At 44.8% G+C, this 26,020-nt stretch overlaps 1 protein-coding gene and 1 non-coding gene across 3 annotated transcripts in view; one reads left to right on the top strand and one right to left on the bottom strand.

Moving 5' to 3' along the window:
* The window catches only part of LOC126251829 (uncharacterized), a 364,384-nt gene that overhangs the window by 23,815 nt on the left and 314,549 nt on the right, over positions 1 to 26,020 (top strand). The window lies entirely within an intron of this gene.
* Positions 2,218 to 2,292, bottom strand: Trnaf-aaa (transfer RNA phenylalanine (anticodon AAA)). Its single transcript has one exon. It is a non-coding gene; the product is annotated as a tRNA-Phe (tRNA).

The raw sequence follows: 26,020 nt of genomic DNA, 5'->3' as shown, positions 1-26,020 counted from the left end.
GCTGGGTACCAGTTGGTCTGACAGTTGCATTTTCATTTTAGATGTGTTATAGGCACTAATTTGTAAACAGGTATTTATCGTTTCTTAGGTAGTAGCTGAGACGCTGAGTTTTGGCATTCTGTATCACCTAACTGACTACTAAAGACAACGATGCCGTAATTCTTATTTATCGGTAGTGTTTAGTTTTCGGTTCACATACAAAACTATTTCTCTCTGTCTCTGTCTGTGTCTCTTTCTCTCTCTCTCTCTCTCTGTCTCTCTCTGTCACACACACACACATACTGTTGACCTTCTCACACTCTAAACTGTAAACGAGTTTCGTAAAAACACAGCATGAGAATCACTGAAAAGTTTCGTCAACGAAGTAATGACGTCAGCAAAACAAATGCCTTTATTGACTGAGACAGTAGTCCCTGTGGTAGAAGGAATTATCACGGTGCTTGGTACATGTGAAAAAATCTGTGAAAGACTACATCAGACTTCAGAATAAGCAGGAAACGAAATGCGTTCAGAATGAGCAAGTATGTGAGTGGCTCGAAGACTTCTTAAGTAATAGAACCCAGTACGTTGTCCTCGATGGTGACTGTTCATCGGAGGTGAGGGTATCATCTCGAGTGCCCCAGGGAAGTGTGGCAGGTCTGCTGTTGTTTTCTATCTACATAAACGATCTTTTGGATAGGGTGGATAGCAATGTGCGGCTGTTTGCTGATAATGCTGTGGTGTACGGGAAGGTGTCGTCGTTGAGTGACTGTACGAGGATGCAAGATGACTTGGACAGGATTTATGATTGGTGTAAAGAATAGCAGCTAACTCTAAATATAGATAAATGTAAATTAATGCAGATGAATAGGAATAAGAATCATGTAATGTTTGAATACTCCATTAGTAGTGTAGCGCTTGACACTGTCACGTCGATTAAATATTTGGGCGTAACATTGCAGAGCGATATGAAGTGGGACAAGCATGTAATGGCAGTTGTGGGGAAGGCGGACAGTCGTCTTCGGTTCATTGGTAGAATTTTGGGAAGATGTGGTTCATGTGTAAAGGAGACCGCTTATAAAACACTGATACGACCTATTCTCGAGTACTGCTCGAGCGTTTGGGATCCCTATCAGGTCGGATTGAGGGAGGACATAGAAACAATTCAGAGGCGGGCTGCTAGATTTGTTACTGGTAGGTTTGATCATCATGCGAGTGTTACGGAAATGCTTCAGGAACTCGTGTGGGAGTCTCTAGAGGAAAGGATGCGTTCTTTTCGAGAATAGCTACTGAGGAAATTTAGGGAACCAGCATTTGAGGCTGCCTGCGGTACAATTTTACTGCCGCCAACTTACATTCCGCGGAAAGACCACAAAGATAGGATAAGAGGGATTAGGGCTCGTACAGAGGCATATAGGCAGTCATTTTTTCCTCGTTCTGTCTGGGAGTGGAACAGGGAGATAAGATGCTAGTTGTGGTGCGAAGTACCCTCCGCCACGCACCGTATGGTGGATTGCGGGGTATGTATGTAGATGTAGATGTAGAAGGAAGAAAGCCTCGTAGACATTGTCAGAAGAGATGCAGAATACCTTACATGTAAAGAGCGTGGAGAAAAAGATGGAGTGACCTTACTTCAGAAATCAGTCGGACAATAACTATCGGAAGCTACACAGGTACATTGTGGGAAAATTAATCTCTATAGGCGAGGATTACAGTCCACTTCGTGTCATTTCGGATTCGGAAGTCTTGAGCATGTCTCGTTCTCTCTTAAAAGGGATTCATGCCTCAGTCTCTATGATATTATTTCAGCCAATAATTGTACGAGAGGTTTGATGCTGTCCTCAATCTCTTCCTATCCTGCGTTAACCTTGTCTTCCTGTTTGAGAATCGGCGTACGGAGGCGTCAGTAGTAAGATACACTGGTGTACAAAATTTAGGGATGAAAGTAACTTTCACATGACATGTCACTGTCAGGTATCCTAGCCCGATGAAACTTGGACCATAAGTAGAAAGAACTGCTGCACTATAGAACAGAAGTAACTGAAACAAATACGCATTGAAACGAAGAGAAATGGCACTTTCATTCCAAAACAATAATTTTACTGGAGTCACCGCTATTTATGATGTTCCCTGGACATTAAAAAGGGCGCGACATCAATCTTAATAATTAGAATTATACTAATACCTTCAGCTGCTGACGGGCGTTGATATGTATCAAAGGGGACAGGTAAAAATGTGTGCCCCGACCGGGACTCGAACCCAGTATCTCCTGCTTTTTTGGCAGACGCTCTATCCATCTGAGCCACCGAGGGCAGAGTGGATATCACGACTGCAGGGACTATCTCGCGCACGACTCCCGCGAGACACACATTCTCACCTTGTATGTGCACACACTATATTTGTAGTGTCCCACCCCAACACACTCATTACTCGTGGAAGACATTCTTATCAAGTCCGTTCGGGGAATGTGTGTGCATTCGCACAGAAGAAGAAGGTCATGGCCGGTATTGCCAGAACCATATACTTATATGGATATGGTGTCTGTTCTTTCGAATTTATGTCCGAAAGAACAGACACCATATTCATATAAGTATAAATCAATCTTAATAGGATGTGCGATCACCATGAGAGGCAATGCATGCTCTGTAACGTGCTGCCAAGCTGGCCAGAAGAATGGCAAGGGGTTCTTCCACCAGCGCGGTTGACAACGCTGGATGGTAGATGGCGCATGAGAGCATTCTGCTGTACGTCTCCGCGACGCATACCACACGTACTAGGAGGGATTAAGTCGGTGGAACGCACAGGCCAGTCCATTCACCGAATATTCTCACATTCCAAGAGCTCTTTCACATGTACTGTTAGATGTGGTCTCGCACAATTACCCACAAAACTGGAGTTAGGGCCGAATTCACACCTGAAAAGACACACATCTACATCTACATCTACATGGTTACTCTGAAATTCACACTTAAGTGCCTGGCAGAGGGTTCATCGAACCATTTTCATACTACTACTCTACCATTCTACTCTCGAATGGCGCGTGGGAAAAAGGAACACCTAAATCTTTCCGTTCGAGCTCTCATTTCTCTTATTTTATTATAATGATCATTTCTCCCTACGTAGTTGGGTGTCAACAAATATTTACGCATTCGGAAGAGAAGTTGGTGATTGAAATTTCGTAAATAGATCTCGCCGCAAAGAAAACCACCCCAACTCGCGTATCATATGAGTGACACTCTCACCCCTATTGCGCTATAAGACGAAACGAGCTGCCCTTCTTTGCACTTTTTCGGTGTCCTCCATCAATTCTACCTGGTAAGGATCCCATACGGCGCTGCAATATTCCAGCAGAGGACGGACAAGTGTAATGTAGGCTGTCTCTTTAGTGGGTTTGTCGCATCTTCCAAGTGCTCTGCCAACAAAGCGCAGTCTTTGTTTCGCTTTCCCCACAATATTATCTATGTGGTCTTTCCAATTTAGGTTGCTCTTTATTGTAATTCCTAGATATTTAGTCGAATTGACAGCCCTTATATTTGTGCGATTTGTCGTATACAAAAAATTTATCGGATTTCTTTTTGATCGTGTGATGATTTTACTAGATTTTAAATTACAGCGTCATCTGCAAAACAATCTAAGGGGGCTGCTCAGTTTATCACCTAGATTTATATAAAATAGGAACAGCAGAGGGCCTACGACACTACCTTGCGGAATGCCAGATATCACTTATGTTCTACTCGATGATTTACCGTCTATCACTACAAACTGTGACCTCTCTGATAGGAAATCACGAATCCACCCACATAACTGAGACGATACTCCATATGCACGCAATTTGATTAATAGTCGTTTGTGAGGAACGGCATCAAAAGCCGTCTGGAAATCTAGGAATATGGAATCAATCTGAGATTCCTTGTCGACAGCACTCATTACTTCATGGGAATAAAGAGCTAGCTGTGTTGCACAAGAACGATATTTATGTATGAATAAGTCATTTTCTTCAAGGTGATTCTCGTCGAGTACAGTATATGCTCCAAAATCCTACTGCAAATTGAGGTCAGCAATATGGGGCTCTAATTCAATGGGTTACTCTTAGTGATACACGAACGCGCGAAGTATTATAACGAGTGTACAGACCTCCGATTAGTCAGTCTGCATTTGTCTGCACCAGTCTGTACCAGTCAGCATTAGTCTGTACCAGTCTGTACCAGTCTACATTTGTCTGTACCAGTCTATAGTCAAGTTTCAGTCTGCGCCTAATAAGATTACCATATTCCTGTACATAGCCATGAAGATAAATGTATAGACACTTTTGACAAGTATCAGAGATATTTGTGAGAATAAGATTAACGTACCAATACCAAAGGAACTTCAGACTGTCAATTGTAAATAGCCTCCAGAACCAAGTTAAGTAATTTTTATGCTTGTTATTATTTTAATAAATGTGTGTGAAAATTAATCAAGTTCTGTTTAAAGTTGGTCACTGTCAATCTGCTACTCTAAGCGTGCAAGTGGCATTTCTATCGTCTGACCTAACGGCAGAAGATAAACACGCCACGATAAGACCACGAGAAATATTGTTGACACTCGCCTACTTCGTTAGAGCGAGAAGTCAAATAATCTGATGGTGTGTGTACTGAAGGTCTTACAGTACGCACACCACAATATGATTGCTAAGAAAGGCACTATTGTGTCTGCATACTCTGAGAGGAACCTAATTGGTATACCATCTGGACCGGGAGAGTTGCCTTTCTTAAGTGATTTGAGATGTTTCGCAACACCTAAGATATCTACTTTTATGTCACTCATGCTAACAGCTGTTCTGGTTTCGAATTCTGGAATATTCACTTCCTCTTCTTTCGTGAAGGAATTACGGAAAACTGTATTTAGTAACTCCGCTTTAGTGGTACACATGAGGTAGGAGTAGAGTGTCACAACAACGTTGAGCTGTTAGTGTACTATGCTCAAAGATTTGGAGGTCAGTTCGCCTATGCGACATTATGCCTCCCCACACCATAACACCTGGACCACGAAAAGGATCATGTTCGACGATGTTCCAGGGTGTATTACCTGTTCCCACCTCTCGCCGTCCAGAGTCACTACTCAAACTGAATCTGCTCTCGTCCAAGAAGAGCACGACGCCGCACTCTTCTTTCGTCCAGTTCCTATGCTATTGGCAACATCACAAACGGGGCCGCCGAAGTGCGGGTGTCCACACAAGGTATACTGGTCGTTGGGTGAAGAGACTAGATCCTCGCAGTCGCCGTGTAATTGTGGAGCATGAGACTGAGTGCCTTTTAGCCCTCTTAAATGTGGTCGCAACTGCACCAGCTGTTTGTCTTGCCTTTCGAAAAATGTAGCGCACGTCTGCTGCTGTAATCGACCGTGGACGACCACCCCCTTTCCTTTGGGCAGCAGTGTTCGTGGTTCGGAACTCTCACCATGCACGTGAAACAATGCTGTAAGTAGTATCAAACTCCAGTGCTTCACTCGTCACACTTCTTCCAGTTTCCCAGTGATTCTTCCCCACGTGCAGTCATCCAAGCACTGTCTACGGGACATGTTGTACGTCACTACAATCCACCGTAAACGCTCGCTGATAGACACACACTGCCTTTCCCAGTTCCTTCAACTGCCTCGTGTTGTGGAGCCAGCCCCATTTGCTGCCACAGTCGCGCTGACCTCACACTATTTGGCGCCCAGCTTTATGTGCACGACTGGGATACCTCTAGCAACATTCTCTCGCACTTTCATTCAATCCTACCGTGTTAATATGTTATGTAACTTTATCTGTCTCGTCGTTCAGTTTTGCAGAGAAATGTATGAACATCTGATCCAGCTGACACGTCGGTATTTATTTCCTGCAGTTAGCTGAAGTTTTTGGCACACAGATAAATTCGCCGGGCACTCTCTGAGTCTGCCTCCATACCGCTAGAGTGACGAAGTGTTACATCCCTCTTGTCTGTAACCGGTACACAGCAAAGGCAATGCCTATGGTTTGGTGACAGTTAGTCGTGGTAGCGAGGCCTCAGGGACTTGTTCTTCCGGTGGGGACTCCCACAGCTGGAGGTAGCGATACGATGTTCATAGGCTCGTCACCGTTTATAGCCCATTCTGGACTCAGAATGGTGGGCATACTATCGGGGTAGACGTTGTACTCTACATCTCTGGCGTGGAGGCGAGGAATTTTGGCTGGCAGAGTGTGAAACTCTAGGAGGCTGCGATCTCGACATGGGTCAGCTGGGAGGCATATCTGGGAGTGGTGCGACTCTTGTGTGGTTGCCTCAGTTCTGGTGAGGCGTAATGTCATTTAGTTGTTGTGACCAGAGCTGCAAGGCAAAAGTAAAGCAACTTGGCGGGTGAACAATGGGCTATTGTCAGATACGATGGTGTGTGGTGCTGCTTCTATGGTAATGACTATCATTAGTGCTCACATTGTAGCTGCTGATATTGTTGATGACATCCAGACGACATATGCGAAGTTATAAAAAGTATCTACCATGTGCAACAACATAGCTCCCTTGAACAGGCCTGTAAAACGATATCTATGCGGTGCCATCGCTGATCGGAAGTAGGTTATGGAGGGAGACGTTGTTCCAGATTCGACTAATGTGCATGTTGGGAAATAGCACGTTCAATTTCAGCACCAATGCTCATCCAATATACATAATGCCTTGCCAACTCCTTCGAAGTTGACATCCCCCAGTGTGCCTCAAGTAGTAGTTTGAGGATGTGCGGTAGGAGCATAGTTGGGATCACGACCCAGAAATCGGGTTCTTTTGTGAACAGTGACAATTTCCTTGTTTAATATTGAATCTGTGCTGCACAGAAAAATAGGTCTATTTTACCGGTTCCGTGGTTTTTGGTAGGTGCTCCAGCCAACCAAAAATCACCCAACATACACCACTGTGGTGCCTTGGGTCCTGATGCGTGAGATTCTGTCTAACCACCTCAGGACTGCGACAGAGAATTCGCCCAATGTGTACCTTATGATATTTTCATCAATCTGGACACAAAGCGCCCATCGCTTACTGAACTCGTGATCAGGACTTATCAACAGACGTGTCAGTGTGTCAGTATTTACGTGTTGAGCCGAGGGTCAGTAGTGTATTTCATAATGGTAATTGCTCAAAAGTAGCACAGATTGCTGTAATCGTCCCGCTGTCTTGTCTGGTAAGTTCCCTGGCCAGGTGTAATTTTATTCTCTATTAGAGAACACAGAATTTTTAACACTATAAATAACAGCAATAACCTTATTTTCATTTCTGTGTATTGCTATTAATGTTTAGACATTTATGCAATAAGTTTTTTCATGTGGACAAGGGACTTTTGTGATACAATAGCGTCTTACTCGAAATGTAGTGTCTTTACTAGCTGGGGTAAATGCGGCCAGTTCAATAGTGAAGCTGAAACACCTTTCAAGCTTCAAGAATGCCGGCGAACCATTGATATTTGACTCCCTTTTCCTGAAGTTGATTGTGTTGGTATAATATCTGCACAGTATGTAGTATAAGTCTGCCACAGTAAATTACCTTGTCCAAGAGTGACTGGAGTTTCATTAAGCCTTTGTACACAGAGAGATTATCAGTGACATTAATGTGGCCTCACTTAATCCTGAAACACTGTGTACTCAGTATGTGGACAAAGTACTGAATAATTTGTTGAAAAAACTTCACTTAATTTACATTTGAGCTCATCAAACCGATTTAATGTTTTTTTTTAGGTTATTGAGGTGTTTCTTCCAGGTGGACCTAGTGACATCTCTAAGTATTATTGAAATATTTCAGGAGCACTCATAACACCAAAAGTTAATCTATTATACTGACATAATCGGAAAGGTGTATTTATTACCGTAAAATACTTTGATTCTCTGTCTTAAGGTGATTGTAGAAAAGCATCAGCTAAATTATAGAAAAGAGCTAGTTCTCTGCTAACTTAGCCAGTAGCTCTTATGGATGTGTAGTCAAATAAACATCTTTATTAGACTGAAAACATTGGTAGATACTTTAAAATCACCACAGAACAAAATAGTACGATTAGACTTTTCAGTTATCACCTAGATCGTCGCCCATTGGTTAGCTGCGATTGGTGTTACACCACCTGATGTCGCTACTGTAAACGATCGAATTTCACTTTTACTGGTCCTTCATAGCAGAACGTAGGGGTGTACCCTCCGAAAAACGCATTCGGTTTTAATGATATGCATCCTTAAAAGTTTTGTGTACAATCCAAGTTAGGTTCAAATATGTGTAAATATTCCTCAATATAGTGTCCAGATTACTAAACGTGATACTGTTAGATATGTTAGCCGAATTCTGCATTTAAAAACCAAATCCTGCAAATGTTATTTGCTCCTGGCAAAAACACAGAACGTGTTATTACAATTATACATTAATGCCTTAAGCTGCTGACGGGCGTTGATATATATCAACGGGGACAGGTGAAAATGTTTGCCCCGACCGGGACTCGAACTCGGGATCTCCTGCTTACACGGCAGACGCTCTATCCATCTTTTTTTAATCTCATTTTGTTCCATATTGTTCGTTGAACTTGTTCGTGGCGGACGTCCGATGACACCCGTTCAGGTTGCTCGTTGATCCGTTCACTCAGTTTTTTATTACAGAGGGTAGCTAAGCCCTCTGACCAAACACGTTGAGCTACCGTGCCGGCATTTATCCAGCTGAGCTACCGAGGGCACAGAGAGTAGTGCGACTACAGGGACTATTTCGCGCACGCTTCCCGCGAGAAAAAAAATGGCTCCGAGCACTATGGGACTTGAACTTCTGAGGTCATCAGTCCCCTAGAATTTAGAATTACTTAAACCTAACCAACCTAATGACATCACACACATCCATGCCCGAGGCAGGATTTGAACCTGCGACCGTAGCGGTCGCGTGGTTCCAGACTGTAGCGCCTAGAACCGCTGGGCCACCCCGGTCGGCCTTCCCGCGAGACTCAAATTCTCACCGTATATGTCCACACACTACATTCGTAGTGTCCCTACCCAACACACTCATTACTCGTGGAAGATATTCCTAGCAAGTCCCGTAAGAGTTCGGGTAATATGTGTGCATCCGCACAGAAGAAGAAGGTCATGGCCAGTATTGCCAGAACTACACTCATGGAAATTGAAATAAGAACACCGTGAATTCATTGTCCCAGGAAGGGGAAACTTTATTGACACATTCCTGGGGTCAGATACATCACATGATCACACTGACAGAACCACAGGCACATAGACACAGGCAACAGAGCATGCACAATGTCGGCACTAGTACAGTGTATATCCACCTTTGGCAGCAATGCAGGCTGCTATTCTCCCATGGAGACGATCGTAGAGATGCTGGATGTAGTCCTGTGGAACGGCTTGCCATGCCATTTCCACCTGGCGCCTCAGTTGGACCAGCGTTCGTGCTGGACGTGCAGACCGCGTGAGACGACGCTTCATCCAGTCCCAAACATGCTCAATGGGGGACAGATCCGGAGATCTTGCTGGCCAGGGTAGTTGACTTACACCTTCTAGAGCACGTTGGGTGGCACGGGATACATGCGGACGTGCATTGTCCTGTTGGAACAGCAAGTTCCCTTGCCGGTCTAGGAATGGTAGAACGATGGGTTCGATGACGGTTTGGATGTACCGTGCACTATTCAGTGTCCCCTCGACGATCACCAGTGGTGTACGGCCAGTGTAGGAGATCGCTCCCCACACCATGATGCCGGGTGTTGGCCCTGTGTGCCTCGGTCGTATGCAGTCCTGATTGTGGCGCTCACCTGCACGGCGCCAAACACGCATACGACCATCATTGGCACCAAGGCAGAAGCGACTCTCATCGCTGAAGACGACACGTCTCCATTCGTCCCTCCATTCACGCCTGTCGCGACACCACTGGAGGCGGGCTGCACGATGTTGGGGCGTGAGCGGAAGACGGCCTAACGGTGTGCGGGACCGTAGCCCAGCTTCATGGAGACGGTTGCGAATGGTCCTCGCCGATACCCCAGGAGCAACAGTGTCCCTAATTTGCTGGGAAGTGGCGGTGCGGTCCCCTACGGCACTGCGTAGGATCCTACGGTCTTGGCGTGCATCCGTGCGTCGCTGCGGTCCGGTCCCAGGTCGACGGGCACGTGCACCTTCCGCCGACCACTGGCGACAACATCGATGTACTGTGGAGACCTCACGCCCCACGTGTTGAGCAATTCGGCGGTACGTCCAACCGGCCTCCCGCATGCCCACTATACGCCCTCGCTCAAAGTCCGTCAACTGCACATACGGTTCACGTCCACGCTGTCGCTGCATGCTACCAGTGTTAAAGACTGCGATGGAGCTCCGTATGCCACGGCAAACTGGCTGACACTGACGGCGGCGGTGCACAAATGCTGCGCAGCTAGCGCCATTCGACGGCCAACACCGCGGTTCCTGGTGTGTCCGCTGTGCCGTGCGTGTGATCATTGCTTGTACAGCCCTCTCGCAGTGTCCGGAGCAAGTATGGTGGGTCTGACACACCGGTGTCAATGTGTTCTTTTTTCCATTTCCAGGAGTGTATATACTTATATGGATAGACACCATATCCATATCGTTTAGGCCAACCGGCTGATGATCTTCTTCAGTGCGGATGCACACGAATTGCCTGAACTCTTACGGGACTCGGTGTATTGTCTGCTGCGAGTAATGGGTATAATGGCAGGGGCACTACGAATGTAGTGTGTGGACATTAAGTTGAGAATGTGGGTCTCATGGGGAGCGCACCGGCGATAAGTCCTTCCAGTCACACTATCCTCTGTGCCCTCGATGGCTCAGATGGATAGAGCGCCTGCCATATAAGCAGGAGATCCCGCATTCGAGTCCCGGTCGGGGCACACATTTTCACCTGTCCCCGTTGATATATATCAACGCCCGTCAACAGCTGAAGGCATTAATATATAATTCTAATTTCGTTCTAGAACAGACACCATATCCATATAAGTATAAACGTGTTATTGGTCCACATATATGTTTACAGGTAATGGCGATTGTTACGATGTCTTATAAACAATAGCTTGATTACCAAAGGGCGTTTAGTTTCCTCTACAGGTATACATCAATATGTTTCAGGGTTAATTAGGGATACGGAAGCTCTGGTATACGTTTGAAAATTGACGTCCGCGTTGTTGATGAGCATTGAAGTCATCTGTTTGAGTGTAGTTTTGGTATTGGGTGTTGGCACCGGTTTGTTTCTGTATAGTATGTGCCACACTGAGGAGCAGGTCATGGGCGGCTTTCACACAAGGCAGCCACGCACACGTGTGTTGCAAGCAATACACGCAGCATTGCGTTGTGACTGCAGAAACATTCAGTGCAAAGTTTTTGTTTTCGCCACACTTTGGAAACTGTCAATAGAATTACAAATATAATGTTTATTCTTATTGACTCGCGATCAACAATGCGGGTTGCAGACTTTCAGCGCCATAACACTAAAATCACCATGCTTTGGGTAAAGGAGCACCATTGTATCATGGGCAATGAAATTGTGGACGCTCTCGTTAAGAGTGCCAGGCACCACAGAACTAAGATGTGCAGACATGTTCCTTACAAAGACCTTCTGCAAGACGTGTGGCGACAGATCAGAACCTTGTGAAACAAGACATTATGCAGCTATACTACGAAGTATCCCTTGGTATGTACCACAGAAAGTTTCTGTTCTGTCTCCGCTTTCTCCAAGGACGGTTCCGACTGCACGTCTACTGGCTACAACTGACTGACTCTTCCCTCTGTGATTGTGGCGTGGAGGAGAAAATGGACTACATCGTTTTCGGCTGTCCAAAACCAAATTTCTACTTTGTTTAGCGCTGCGTGTGTAACAGCTTCCCATAGTTTAAGAAGCGGTAGCAATCATTGACACAAGAAAAATAAGTCCAATTCCAATAAACATCAGAACTACGCAAGCTGACATTTTTCATGAAACAGCTACGTCTCCACACAATCAAAGCACCCAACATGGTCGAAACTGGACACGAGCATGTCAGAGTGACGTCACGGGGAAGCAGCACCACGGTGAACTATGGAGGTATGAAGGTTTGAATGTGGCGAGCCTAGTGTTTTGGGCTACCTAAGATGGCGGACATCGGCTTCTAGTTTTTGACTTAATGACAACTCATTTCTTTTTTACCTCCATGATACGCGTCCTGCTGTCACGTTTTGAACTCATTAGGCCAAAGACCATACGATGGAAGCCTTAAACAATACAGAGATACATTGATTATAGATTTAGCCGAACTGTCAATACGTCGCAGATGCCAATAATGCTCATAATTCTATTAATAATTGCCTGCATCAGGTTTTACATTTTTGTTTGTACACTAATAGACCAGCTAAGTTTTAAAGTCAGTGAATAACGCCAACAAAAGCAATTTTGAACATACATGCACAATTAATACTAATAAAACAAAACTTGCAAGCCGGCCGGAGTGGCCGAGCGGTTCTAGGCGCTTCAGTCTGGAACCGCGCGACCACTACGGTCGCAGGTTCGAATCCTGCCTCGGGCATGGATGTGTGTGATGTCCTTAGGTTAGTTAGGTTTAAGTAGTTCTAAGTTCTAGGGGACTGTTGACCTCAGATGTTAAGTCCCATAGTGCTCAGAACCATTTGAACCATTTTTTGAAATCTTTCAAATTACCAAGCCAACAAATATGTCAACTTGCCTTAAGAGATTTAAAATAATAAAAGCGCAATCATGTTGCAGAAACGCAATGCTGTGTCATTACAGGTTAATAAATGCAACACACCTTACATGCTATTCGAAATGCAATGCGGTAACACTATCATTAGCAAATGCAACAAAGCAATTCAGGTACCTCGTCTTCCCAAGTCTGAATAAACACCGTGTCTGTGGATCTCCGCAATTCATTATAACAACACGTGTCTCAAGATATTGATTCTGACTGTACCTCCGTATCTCTTTACTTTTTTTTTATAAATGAGTGAGGTAAGAACTTATCTGATGTACTGACATCAATAGATTGTAATTATAATCACAAAAATGCATCAAAATAATAAATCATCTATGCCTGGGTCTGATCTGTCCTTATCGCTCTGCTGTGAAACTAGATATTTTTGTGTGTGTAAAATCTTATGGGACTTAACTGCTAAGGTCATCAGTCCCCAAGCTTACACACTACTTAACCTAAATTATCCCAAGGACAAACACACACACCCATGCCCGAGGGAGGACTCTAACCTCCGCCGGGACCAGCCGCACAGTCCATGACTGCAGCGCCTTAGATCGCTCGGCTAATCCCGCGCGGCCTTGATATTTTTCTGGCGAATTAAATATTCGAAGTGATTTCAGGATTGCAGTCGTAAACTTCACTCCACGATATTGCGACTGGACACCTGCCAGTCATTTTCAGATCAGCAGTCGAAAACGGACGAAGACGGAGGGTACCTTGAGTGCCCGCATCTCGTGGTCGTGCGGTAGCGTTCTCGCTTCCCACGCCCGGGTTCCCGGGTTCGATTCCCGGCGGGGTCAGGGATTTTCTCTGCCTCGTGATGGCTGGGTGTTGTGTGCTGTCCTTAGGTTAGTTAGGTTTAAGTAGTTCTATGTTCTAGGGGACTTATGACCACAGCAGTTGAGTCCCATAGTGCTCAGAGCCATTTGAACCATTTTTTGGTACCTTGAGTACCTCTATCGGTTCTCCCTTTTATTCCAGTCTCGTATTGTTCGTGGAAAGGAGGATTGTCGGTATGCTTCTGTGTGGGCTCTAATCTCTCTGATTTTATCCTCATGGTCTCTTCGCGAGATATACGAAAGAGGGAGCAATATACTGCTTGACTCCTCGGTGAAGGTATGTTCTCGAAACTTCAACAAAAGCCCGTACCGAGCTACTGAGCGTCTCTCCTGCAAAGTCTTCCACTGGAGTTTATCTATCATCTCCGTAACGCTTTCGCGATTACTAAATGATCCTGTAACGAAGCGCGCTGCTCTCCGTTGGATCTTCTCTATCTCTTCCATCAACCCTATCTGGTACGGATCCCACACTACTGAGCAGTATTCAAGCAATGGGCGAACAAGCGCACTGTAACCTACTTCCTTTGTTTTCGGATTGCATTTCCTTAGGATTCTTCCAATGAATCTCAGTCTGGCATCTGCTTTACCAACGATCAACTTTATATGATAATTCCATTTTAAATCACTCCTAATGCGTACTCCCAGATAATTTATGGAATTAACTGCTTCCAGTTGCTGACCTGCTATATTGTAGCTAAATGATAAGGGATCTATCTTTCTATGTATTCGCAGCACATTACACTTGTCTACATTGAGATTGAATTGCCATTCCCTGCACCATGCGTCAATTCGCTGCAGTTGTTGTTGTTGTGGTCTTCAGTCCTGAGACTGGTTTGATGCAGCTCTCCATGCTACTCTATCTCATGCAAGCTTCTTCATCTCCCAGTACCTACTGCAACCTACATCCTTCTGAATCTGCTTAGTGTATTCATCTCTTGGTCTCCCTCTACGATCTTGACCCTCCACGCTACCCTCCAATACTAAATTGGTGATCCCTTGATGCCTCAGAACATGTCCTATCAACCGATCTCTTCTTCTAGTCAAGTTGTGCCACAAACTTCTCTTCTCCCCAATCCTATTCAATACTTCCTCATTAGTTATGTGATATACCCATCTAATCTTCAGCATTCTTCTGTAGCACCACATTTCGAAAGCTTCTATTCTCTTCTGGCCCAAACTATTTATTGTCCATGCTTCACTTACATACATGGCTACACTCCATACAAATACTTTCAGAAACCACTTCCTGACACTTAAATCTATACTCGATGTTAACAAATTTCTCTTCTTCAGAAACGCTTTCATTGCCATTGCCAGTCTACATTTTATATCCTCTCTACTTCGACCATCATCAGTTACTTTGCTCCCCAAATAGCAAAACTCCTTTACACTTTAAGTGTCTCATTTCCTAATATAATTCCCTCAGCATCACCCGACGTAATTCGACTACATTCCATTATCCTCGTTTTGCTTTTGTTGATGTTCATCTTACATCCTCCTTTCAAGACACTGTCCATTCCGTTCAACTGCTCTTCCACGCCCTTTGCTGTCTCTAACAGAATTACAATGTCATCGGCGAACCTCAAAGTTTTTCTTTCTTCTCCCTGTATTTTAATACCTATTCCGAATTTTTCTTTTGTTTCCTTTACTGCTTGCTCAATATACAGATTGAATAACATCGGGGATAGGCTATAACCCTGCCTCACTCCCTTCCCAACCACTGCTTCCCTTTCATGCCCCTAGACTCTAATAACTGCCATCTGGTTTCTGTACAAATTGTAAATAGCCTTTCGCTCCCTGTATTTTACCCCTGCCACCTCTAGAATTTGAAAGAGAGTATTCCAGTCAACATTGTCAAAAGCTTTCTCTAAGTCTACAAATGCTAGAAACGTGGGTTTGCCTTTCCTTAATCTTTCTTCTAAGATAAGTCGTAAGGTCAGTATTGCCTCACGTGTTCCAACATTTCTACGGAATCCAAACTGATCTTCCCCGAGGTCGGCTTCTACCAGTTTTTCCATTCGTCTGTAAAGAATTCGCGTTAGTATTTTGCTGCTGTGACTTATTAAACTGATAGTTCGGTAATTTTCACATCTGTCACACCTGCTTTCTTTGGGATTGGGATTATTACAGTCTTCTTGAAGTCTGAGGGTATTTCGCTTGTCTCGTACATCCTGCTCACCACATGGTAGAGTTTTGTCAGGACTGGCTCTCCCAAGGCCGTCAGTAGTTTTAATGGAATGTTGTCTACTCCCGGGGCCTTGTTTCGACTCAGGTCTTTCAGTGCTGTGTCAAACTCTTCACGCAGTATTATCTCCCATTTCATCTTCATCTACGTCCTCTTCCATTTCCATAGTATTGTCCTCAAGTACATCGCCCTTGTATAGACCTTCCATATACTCCTTCCACCTTTCTGCTTTCCCCTCTTTGCTTAGAACTGGGTTTCCATCTGAGCTCTTGATATTCATACAAGTGGCTGTCTTTTCTCCAAAGGTCTCTTAATTTTCTTGTAGGCTGTATCTATCTTACCCCTAGTGAGATAAGTCTCTACATCCTTACATTTGTCCTCTAGCCATGCCTGCTTAGCCATTTTGCACTTCCTGTCGATCTCATTTTTAAGACGTTTGTATTCCTTTTTGCCTGCTTCATTTACTGCATTTTTAAATTTTCTCCTTTCATCAATTAAATTCAATATTTCTTCTGTTACCCAAGGATTTCTATTAGCCCTCGTCTTTTTACCTACTTGATCCTCTGCTGCCTTCACTACTTCATCCCTCAGAGCTACCCATTCTTCTTCTACTGTATTTCTTTCCCCCATTCCTGTCAATTGTTCCCTTATGCTGTCCCTGAAACTCTGTACAACCTCTGGTTTAGTCAGTTTATCCAGGTCCCATCTCCTTAAATTCTCACCTTTTTGCAATTTCTTCAGTTTCAATCTACAGTTCATAACCAATAGATTGTCGTCAGAGTCCACATCTGCCCCTGGAGATGTCCTACAATTTAAAATCTAGTTCCTAAATCTCTGTCTTACCATTATATAATCTATCTGATACCTTTTAGTATCTCCAGGATTCTTCCATGTATACAACCTCCTTTTATGATTCTTGAACCAAGTGTTAGCTTTGATTAAGTTATGCTCTGTGCAAAATTCTACCAGGCGGTTTCCTCTTTCATTTCTTAGCCCCAATCCATATTCACCTACTATGTTTCCTTCTCTCCCTTTTCCTACTGTCGAATTTCAGTCACCCATGACTATTAAGTTTTCGTCTCCCTTCACTACCTGAATAATTTCTTTTATCTCATCATACATTTCTTCAATTTCTTCATCTGCAGAGCTAGTTAGCATATAAACTTGTACTACTGTTGTAGGCATGGGCTTCGTGTCTATCTTGGCCACTATAATGCGTTCACTATGCTGTTTGTAGTAGCTTACCCGCACTCCTATTTTTTATTCATTATTAAACCTACTCCTGCATTACCTCTATTTGATTTTGTATTTATAACCCTGCATTCACCTGACCAGAAGTCTTGTTCCTCCTGCCACCGAACTTCACTAATTCCCACTATATCTAACTTTAACCTATCCATTTCCCTTTTTAAATTTTCTAACCTACCTGCCCGATTAAGGGATCTGACATTCCACGCTCCGATCCGTAGAACGCCAGTTTTCTTTCTCCTGATAACGACGTCCTCTTGAGTAGTCCCCGCCCGGAGATACGAATGGGGGACTATTTTACCTCCGGAATATTTTACCCAAGAGGACCCCATCATCATTTAACCATACAGTAAAGCTGCATGCCCTCGTGAAAAATTACGGCTGTAGTTTCCCCTTGCTTTCAGCCGTTCGCAGTACCACAACAGCAAGGCCGTGTTGGTTAGTGTTACAAGGACAGATCAGTCAATCATCCAGACTGTTGCCCCTGCAACTACTGAAAAGGCTGCTGCCCCTCTTCAGGAACCACACGTTTGTCTAGCCTCTCAACAGATACCCCTCCGTTGTGGTTGCACCTACGGTACGGCTATCTGTATCGTTGAGGCACGCAAGCCACCCCACCAACGGCAAGGTCCATGGTTCATGGGGGGAGGTTCGCTGCAGATCCTCCTGCATTTCAGCACAATTTTCCAATGTTATAACCTCTCGATATACCACAGCATCATCCGCAAAAAGCCTCAGTGAACTTCCGATGTCGTCCACAAGGTCATTTATGTATATTGTAAATACACTCCTGGAAATGGAAAAAAGAACACATTGACACCGGTGTGTCAGACCCACCATACTTGCTCCGGACACTGCGAGAGGGCTGTACAAGCAATGATCACACGCACGGCACAGCGGACACACCAGGAACCGCGGTGTTGGCCGTCGAATGGCGCTAGCTGCGCAGCATTTGTGCACCGCCGCCGTCAGTGTCAGCCAGTTTGCCGTGGCATACGGAGCTCCATCGCAGTCTTTAACACTGGTAGCATGCCGCGACAGCGTGGACGTGAACCGTATGTGCAGTTGACGGACTTTGAGCGAGGGCGTATAGTGGGCATGCGGGAGGCCGGGTGGACGTACCGCCGAATTGTTCAACATGTGGGGCGTGAGGTCTCCACAGTACATCGATGTTGTCGCCAGTGGTCGGCGGAAGGTGCACGTGCCCGTCGACCTGGGACCGGACCGCAGCGACGCACGGATGCACGCCAAGACCGTAGGATCCTACGCAGTGCCGTAGGGGACCGCACCGCCACTTCCCAGCAAATTAGGGACACTGTTGCTCCTGGGGTATCGGCGAGGACCATTCGCAACCGTCTCCATGAAGCTGGGCTACGGTCCCGCACACCGTTAGGCCGTCTTCCGCTCACGCCCCAACATCGTGCAGCCCGCCTCCAGTGGTGTCGCGACAGGCGTGAATGGAGGGACGAATGGAGACGTGTCGTCTTCAGCGATGAGAGTCGCTTCTGCCTTGGTGCCAATGATGGTCGTATGCGTGTTTGGCGCCGTGCAGGTGAGCGCCACAATCAGGACTGCATGCGACCGAGGCACACAGGGCCAACACCCGGCATCATGGTGTGGGGAGCGATCTCCTACACTGGCCGTACACCACTGGTGATCGTCGAGGGGACACTGAATAGTGCACGGTACATCCAAACCGTCATCGAACCCATCGTTCTACCATTCCTAGACCGGCAAGGGAACTTGCTGTTCCAACAGGACAATGCACGTCCGCATGTATCCCGTGCCACCCAACGTGCTCTAGAAGGTGTAAGTCAACTACCCTGGCCAGCAAGATCTCCGGATCTGTCCCCCATTGAGCATGTTTGGGACTGGATGAAGCGTCGTCTCACGCGGTCTGCACGTCCAGCACGAACGCTGGTCCAACTGAGGCGCCAGGTGGAAATGGCATGGCAAGCCGTTCCACAGGACTACATCCAGCATCTCTACGATCGTCTCCATGGGAGAATAGCAGCCTGCATTGCTGCCAAAGGTGGATATACACTGTACTAGTGCCGACATTGTGCATGCTCTGTTGCCTGTGTCTATGTGCCTGTGGTTCTGTCAGTGTGATCATGTGATGTATCTGACCCCAGGAATGTGTCAATAAAGTTTCCCCTTCCTGGGACAATGAATTCACGGTGTTCTTATTTCAATTTCCAGGAGTGTAGCAAGGGCCCTATGACACTCCCCTGTGGCACACCTGAAATCACTCTTACTTCGGAAGATTCACACCATTGAGAATGACATGCTGCATTCTGTTATCTAGGAACTCTTCAATCCAATCACACAATTGGTCTGATAGTCCATATGCTCTTATTTTGTTCATTAAACGACTGTGGGGAACTGTATCGAACGCCTTGCGGAAGTCAAGAAACATGGCATCCACCTGTGAACCCGTGTCTATGGCCCTCTGAGTATCGTGGACGAATAGCGCGAGCTGGGTTTCACATGACCGTCTTTTTCGAAACCCATGATGATTCCTACAGAGTAATTTCTAGTCTCCAGAAAAGTCATTATACTCTAACATAATACGTGTTTCAAAATTCTACAACTGATCGACGTTAGAGATAAAGGTCTATAGTTCTGCACATCTGTTCGACGTCCCTTCTTGAAAACGAGGATGACCCGTGCCCTTTTCCAATCCTTTGGAACGCTACGCTCTTCTAGAGACCTACGGTACACCGCTGCAAGTAGGGGGACAAGTTCCTTCGCGTACTCTGTGTAAAATCGAACTGGTATCCCATCAGGTCCAGCGGCCTTTACTCTTTTGAGCGATTTTAATTGTTTCTCTATACCTCTGTCATCTATTTCGATATCTACCATTTTGTCATCTGTGCGACAATCTGTAGAAGGAACTACAGTGCAGTCTTCCTCTGTGAAACAGCTTTGGAGAAAGACATTTAGTATTTCGGCCTTTAGTCTGTCATCCTCTGTTTCAGTAGCATTTTGGTCAGAGAGCGTCTGGACATTTTGTTTTGATCCACCTACCGCTTTGACATAAGACCAAAATTTCTTAGGATTTTCTGCCAAGTCAGTACATAGAACTTTACTTTCGAATTCATTGAACGCCTCTCGCATAGCCCTCCTCACACTACATTTCGCTTCGCGTAAGTTTTATTTGTCTGCAAGGCTTTGGCTATGTTTATGTTTGCTGTGAAGTTCCCTTTGCTTCCGCAGCAGTTTCCTAACTCGGTTGTTGTACCACGGTGGCTCTTTTCCATCTCTTACGATCTTGCTTGGCACATACTCATCTAACGCATATTGTACGATGATTCTGAACTTTGTCCACTGATGCTCAACACTATCTGTACTTGAGACAAAACTTTTGTGTTGAGCCGTCAGGTACTCTGTAATCTGCTTTTTGTCACTTTTGCTAAACAGAAAAATCTTCCTACCTTTTTTAATATTTCTATTTAATGCTGAAATCATCGATGCAGTAACCGCTTCATGATCGCTGATTCCCTGTTCTGCGTTAACTGTTTCAAGTAGTTCGGGTCTGTTTGTCATCAGAAGGTCTAATATGTTATCGCCACGAGTCGGTTCTCTGTTTAACTGATCAAGGTAGTTTTCAGATAAAGCACTGCGAAGCATTCTTCCACTATGCGTGTTGATTGTCCTATATAGGCCATACCACACTGGCAAGGTATTTTGTAACTTCCCGCCTTCCGAAATAACAAATTATCCTTCACTGATCCCAGTAGGTCCGAAATCTTAGACGGTGGGCGGAAAATCACTTTCACCTGAAAATTACTACTGATTTTTGCTGTTTTGAATGAAATATTTCCAACGAAAGGAAGAAAAGCTCGGGACTTTGCTGGCACGTTCTCCTCTCTGCCCACATCCCAGTCCTTGGTTTCAGCTGAAAATACACTGTAAATTTGCCGGGTAGAGTGTCCATTGTTTCTGAACACTGCCTTTAAATGCACAAGCTCGTTAGGCAAACTACCTGCATACGACACTGTATAGGCTCCATATACAAGGGATTTAAGCACACTCAGGAGTTGGGATGGGTGATGGCGACTTTAAGAGTGTAAGTACAAATCAGGGTGAGTGGGCTCACGATAAACAGAATGTCCCAGAGAGCCGTCACTCTTCTATCTAACCGAAACATCCAGGAATGGCAGACAACCATCTTTCTCTAGTCCCACAGAAAATTGAATGTTCTCATGAAAGATTATGTAAAACCTCCATTAACTTATCTTCTCCGTGAGGCTACACTATGAAAGTATCATCCACGTACCTCCAAAACGCAGTTGGTTTAGAAACCACTATTTCAAATGCTCTTTCCTCAAAGTTCTCCACAAAAAAGTTAGCCACCATGGGAGACAAGAGGCTGCCCATGGTGACGCCGTCAGTCTGTTCAAAATATTCTTTGTTGAACATAAAACAGGTTGAGGAAAGAGCGTGCTGTAACAAAGCAGTGGTGCTCGCCTGTTTGTATTTGGAGAAGATGTATGGCCCACTTTTTGGTACTATGCACAGCACGAGTGCAGCGGAAGACGTGTACACTCCTGAATTCTTCCTTGTTACCTCCAGAGACCATCAAGCGGTTTAGACCACATATCAGTGTACTACCGACATTGTATGGTCCTCCTAAGATGCACAAAGACGGCCTTCCTTTATGGACGAAAAGTGTGAGGTCATCCACATGGCCGGGCGATGTGGCCGAGCGGTTCTAGGCGCTTCAGTCTGGAACCGCGCGACCGCTACGGTCGCAAGTTCGAATCCTGCCTCGGGCATGGATGTGTGTGATGTCCTTAGGTTAGTTAGGTTTAAGTAGTTCTAAGTTCTAGGGGACTGATGACCTCAGAAGTTAAGTCCCATAGTGCTCAGAGCCATTTGAACCATTTTGTCATCCACATGAGTGCTAAAAGGAACTCGTTAAACTTCGGTTTTACGATAAATCAGTCTAATCTGAAAGCCGTAAATTCAACTAAATACCTAGGTATTACAATTACGAATAACTTAAATTGGAAGTAACAAATAGAAAATGTTGTGGGGAAGGCTATCCAAAGACTGCGATTTATTGGCAGACACTTAGAAAATGTAACAGACCTACTAAGAAGACTACCCACACTACACTTATCCGTCCTCTTGTAGAATACTGCTGCGTGGTGTGGGATCCTTACCAGATTGGACTGACGGAGTACATCGAAAAAGTTCAAAGAAAGGTAGCACGTTTTGTATTATCGCGAAATATGGAAGAGAGTGTCACAGAGATGATACAGGATTTGGGCTGGACATCATTAAAAGAAAGCCGTTTTTCGTTGCGACGGAATCTTCTCACGAAATTCCTATCACCAACTTTCTCCTCCGAATGCGTAAATATTTTGTTGACACCGACCTACATAGGAAGGAACGATCACCATGATAAAATAAGGGAAATCAGAGCTCACACGGAAAGATATAGTCGTTCATTCTTCCTCGCGCTATACGAGATTGGAATAATAGAGAATTGTGAAGGTGGGTCGATGAACCCTCTGCCAGGCACTTAAATGTGATTTGCAGAGTGTCCATGTAGATGTAGATGTATTGATGCCCCCACATATGGTTTAGCCAAACATCTTGCTTTCTTGCTAAGTACGTTGGTTGGCAAATGTCCACATAATATACGGAGCTCAGCCGGTTGTATCAACAGACTGGGGGTTCTCCACCTATGTAGTTCGGATATTTTAGTTTGAGTTTTGATGTAGTATCTCTTTTTCAAAGGTAATTCTTGCTGATTCCTTGAAACTAATTGGCAAACAGTTTCAGGAGAGCATCACTGCTTTGTTTCTGCACGCTCTTTCCTCAACCTGTTTTATGTTCAACCAGAATATTTTGAACAGACTGACGGCCTCGCCATGGGCAGCCATTTGTCTCATCTTGTGGCTAACTTTTTGTGGAGAACTTTGACGAAAGAGCACTTGAAATAGCGGTTCTTAAACCAACTGTTTTGTGGAGGTACGTGGATGATGCTTTCATAGTGTAGCCTCACGGAAGTTAATGGAAGTTTTCCATCATCTTAACTTTGTTTCATGAGAACAAACGATTCTCTATGGAATTAGAGAAAGATGGTTGTCTGCCATTCCTGGATGTTTCGGTTAGACAGAAGAGTGACGGCTCTCTGGGACATTCGGTTTATCGTGAGCTCACTCACCCTGATTTGTACTTATACTCTTCAAGTTGCCACCACCCATCCCTATTTATGAATGTGCTTAAATCCCTTGTATACGGAGCCCGTACAGTGTCGGATGCAGATAGTTTGCTCAATGAGCTTGCACATTTAAAGACAGTATTCGGAGACAATGGATACTCTACCCGGAATATTAACAGTGCATTCTCACCTAAAACCAAGAACCGGGAAATGGATAAAGTGGAGAACGTACCAGCAAATCCCGAGCTTTTCTTTTTTTCGTTGGAAATACTTCCTTCAAAATAGCAAGAATCCTTAATAATCCTCAGGTGATGATTTTCCGCCCACCGTATAAGATTTCGGACCTGCTGAGATCGGTGAAGGATAATTTGTTATTGCGGTAGGCGGGAATTAACAAAATACCTTGCCAGTGTTGTATGGCCTATATAGGACAATCAACACCCATAGTGGAAGAATGCTTCGCAGAACATAAACGTTGCACTCGCCTTTTGCAACCCAGCCCAGCAAGTCTGCAATTGCGGAACATTGTATCACCAACGGAAATTCAGCGGAGTTGATAAGACATTAATTTTGGCTACAGCAACGTCTTTTTGGGACTCCGTTATAAAGACTCTGTTGAAATACGCATCGCGGAAAACCTAATGAACTGTGACTGCGGCTACCAGCTGCATAATGCGTGGAATCCCGTCATCTCCGAGATTTGCTGCAGACGAAGACGCCAGAATACTCCAATGGTTGCAGCGAGCGGCAATGCCGAAGACAGCTGATCGCATTTCCCCCACCAGCGACGGCGATGCCGCTGGGCGGTGTGATCCTGCCGTCACCGTGACTCCGACGCATGCGCTACAATACTCTCAGCGGCTATAGAGGGCGGAGGGGAGGACATCTTCGTCCGTCTTCGATGGCTCTTCTGAAGATGAGTGGCAGGTGTCCAGTCGAAATATCGTGGAGTGAAGTTTACGACGACCGGCTGCAATCCCGATATCTCTTCGAATAAAAACTTATCACTCTGTTTAAAATGGATTGCTCATGGGACCTCGCAATCTGTAACATTCTTTTGTGGTCACATACTTGCGTATTGGTTACAGACACGGGGTATTGTTAGACCAATGCATGCGTAAGCGGGTAAACTTGCTTGCCTAATCAAAATTTGATTTAAGGTGTGCCGCATGGGAGTGTCGTAAGAGCGTTGCTATTCACTACATATATATATATATATATATATATATATATATATATATATATATATATATATATATATATATACGACCATGTGGATAACATTGGAAGTTCAATGAGAATTTCTGCGGATGATGTTGTAGTACATAGAGAGGTTGTAACAATGGAAAATTGTACTGAAATGCAGGGGAATCTGCAACGAATTGACGCATGGTGCAGGGAATGTCAGTTGAATCTCAATGTAGCAAGTGTGATGTGCTGCGAATACATAGAAAGAAAGATCCTTTATCATTTAGCTACAATATAGCAGGTCAGCAACTGGAAGCAGTTAATTTCATAAATTATCTGGGAGTACGCATTAGGAGTGATTTAAAATGGAATGGCCATATAAAATTAATCGTCGCTACAGCAGATGCCAGACTGAGAATCATTGGAAGAATCCTAAGGAAATGCAGTCCGAAAAGGAAGTAGGTTACAGTGCGCTTGTTCGCCCATTGCTTGAATACTGCTCACCGGTGTGGGATCCGTACCAGATAGGGTTGATAGAAGAGATAGAGAAGATCCAACGGAGAGCAGCGCCCTTCGTTACAGGATCATTTAGTAATTGAGAAAGGGAGATGATAGATAAACTCCAGTGGAAGACTCTGCAAGAGAGATGCTCAGTAGCTCGGTACTGGCTTTTGTTGAAGTTTCGAGAACGTACCTTCACCGAGGAGTCAAGCAGTATATTGATCCCTCCTACGTATATCTCGCGAAGAGACCTTGAGGATAAGATCGGAGAGATTAGAGCCCACACAGAGGCATACTGACAATTTTTCTTTCCACGAACAGTACGAGACTGTAACAGAAGGGAGAACCGATAGAGGTACTCAAGGTACCCTCCGCCACACACCGTTAGATGGCTATGAATGTAGATGTATAAAATGAAAATTTAGCAGATTTCTCTCAGACATGTCAAACAGTATATGTTCTACAAACTCATCAAACAAAGCACCAAGCTGCCAAATAATTTGACAAACATGAGAAGTTTGATAAATTGTTTTATCGTTTACGGGAACCTTTAACAGTACGTTGGCCGATCAGCTCCTTGGTCCTGATTCATTAGAAATCGGTAGAAGTCGGATGCCTTCGGTCAGTAGCCTTTTGTTTTTTGTTGCAGCCAACATTACGTCGCTGATAGTAACGTGTGAGATAGCCATTGTTGTCTGCTGTGTTCCTGTGTTGTACGACAATCTATTTTGTGCGGTTTCCTTCTCTGGTGATAAGTGTACGTAATTATTGCAGTTACGATCTTTATGAAACGTCTCAGTTTCGGTTACGTCCAACTTTTAAGTGATTTTAACGTCGGTGCATGACTTCTGCTTTCGCGGAAGTATGAAGCACAAGTTAAGATGGCTGCACTGCTGGAGGCAGTCGGCGCTTGTTCGCCCGCACGGCTCGCGTCCTTCTGGCGATCTGTGTGCGGGACGGAAATGCCTCCTCCGTTCCCCACAGCCCCTGTCAATCATTTAACTTCAGTTAATACACTATACATTAGATTTTTACGAAAAATTGAAGCAGACAAATTAAGGTGGCCAATGGTTCATTTGGACACATTATACAATGAATAAATGTCATAGTAATAGCGTTCGAGAAATGCAGTGAAACAGAAGTGCTGGCATTGGGTTGCAGACGTGAATCGTGTGGCAGTAATCCACTTGTAAGAATGCTGGA

Source organism: Schistocerca nitens, chromosome 4 (genome assembly GCF_023898315.1).
Source record: "Schistocerca nitens isolate TAMUIC-IGC-003100 chromosome 4, iqSchNite1.1, whole genome shotgun sequence".
Lineage (NCBI taxonomy): Eukaryota > Metazoa > Arthropoda > Insecta > Orthoptera > Acrididae > Schistocerca > Schistocerca nitens.
The sequence above is the reverse complement of the archived record's forward strand: the minus strand, read 5'-3'. Positions and strand labels throughout refer to the sequence as shown.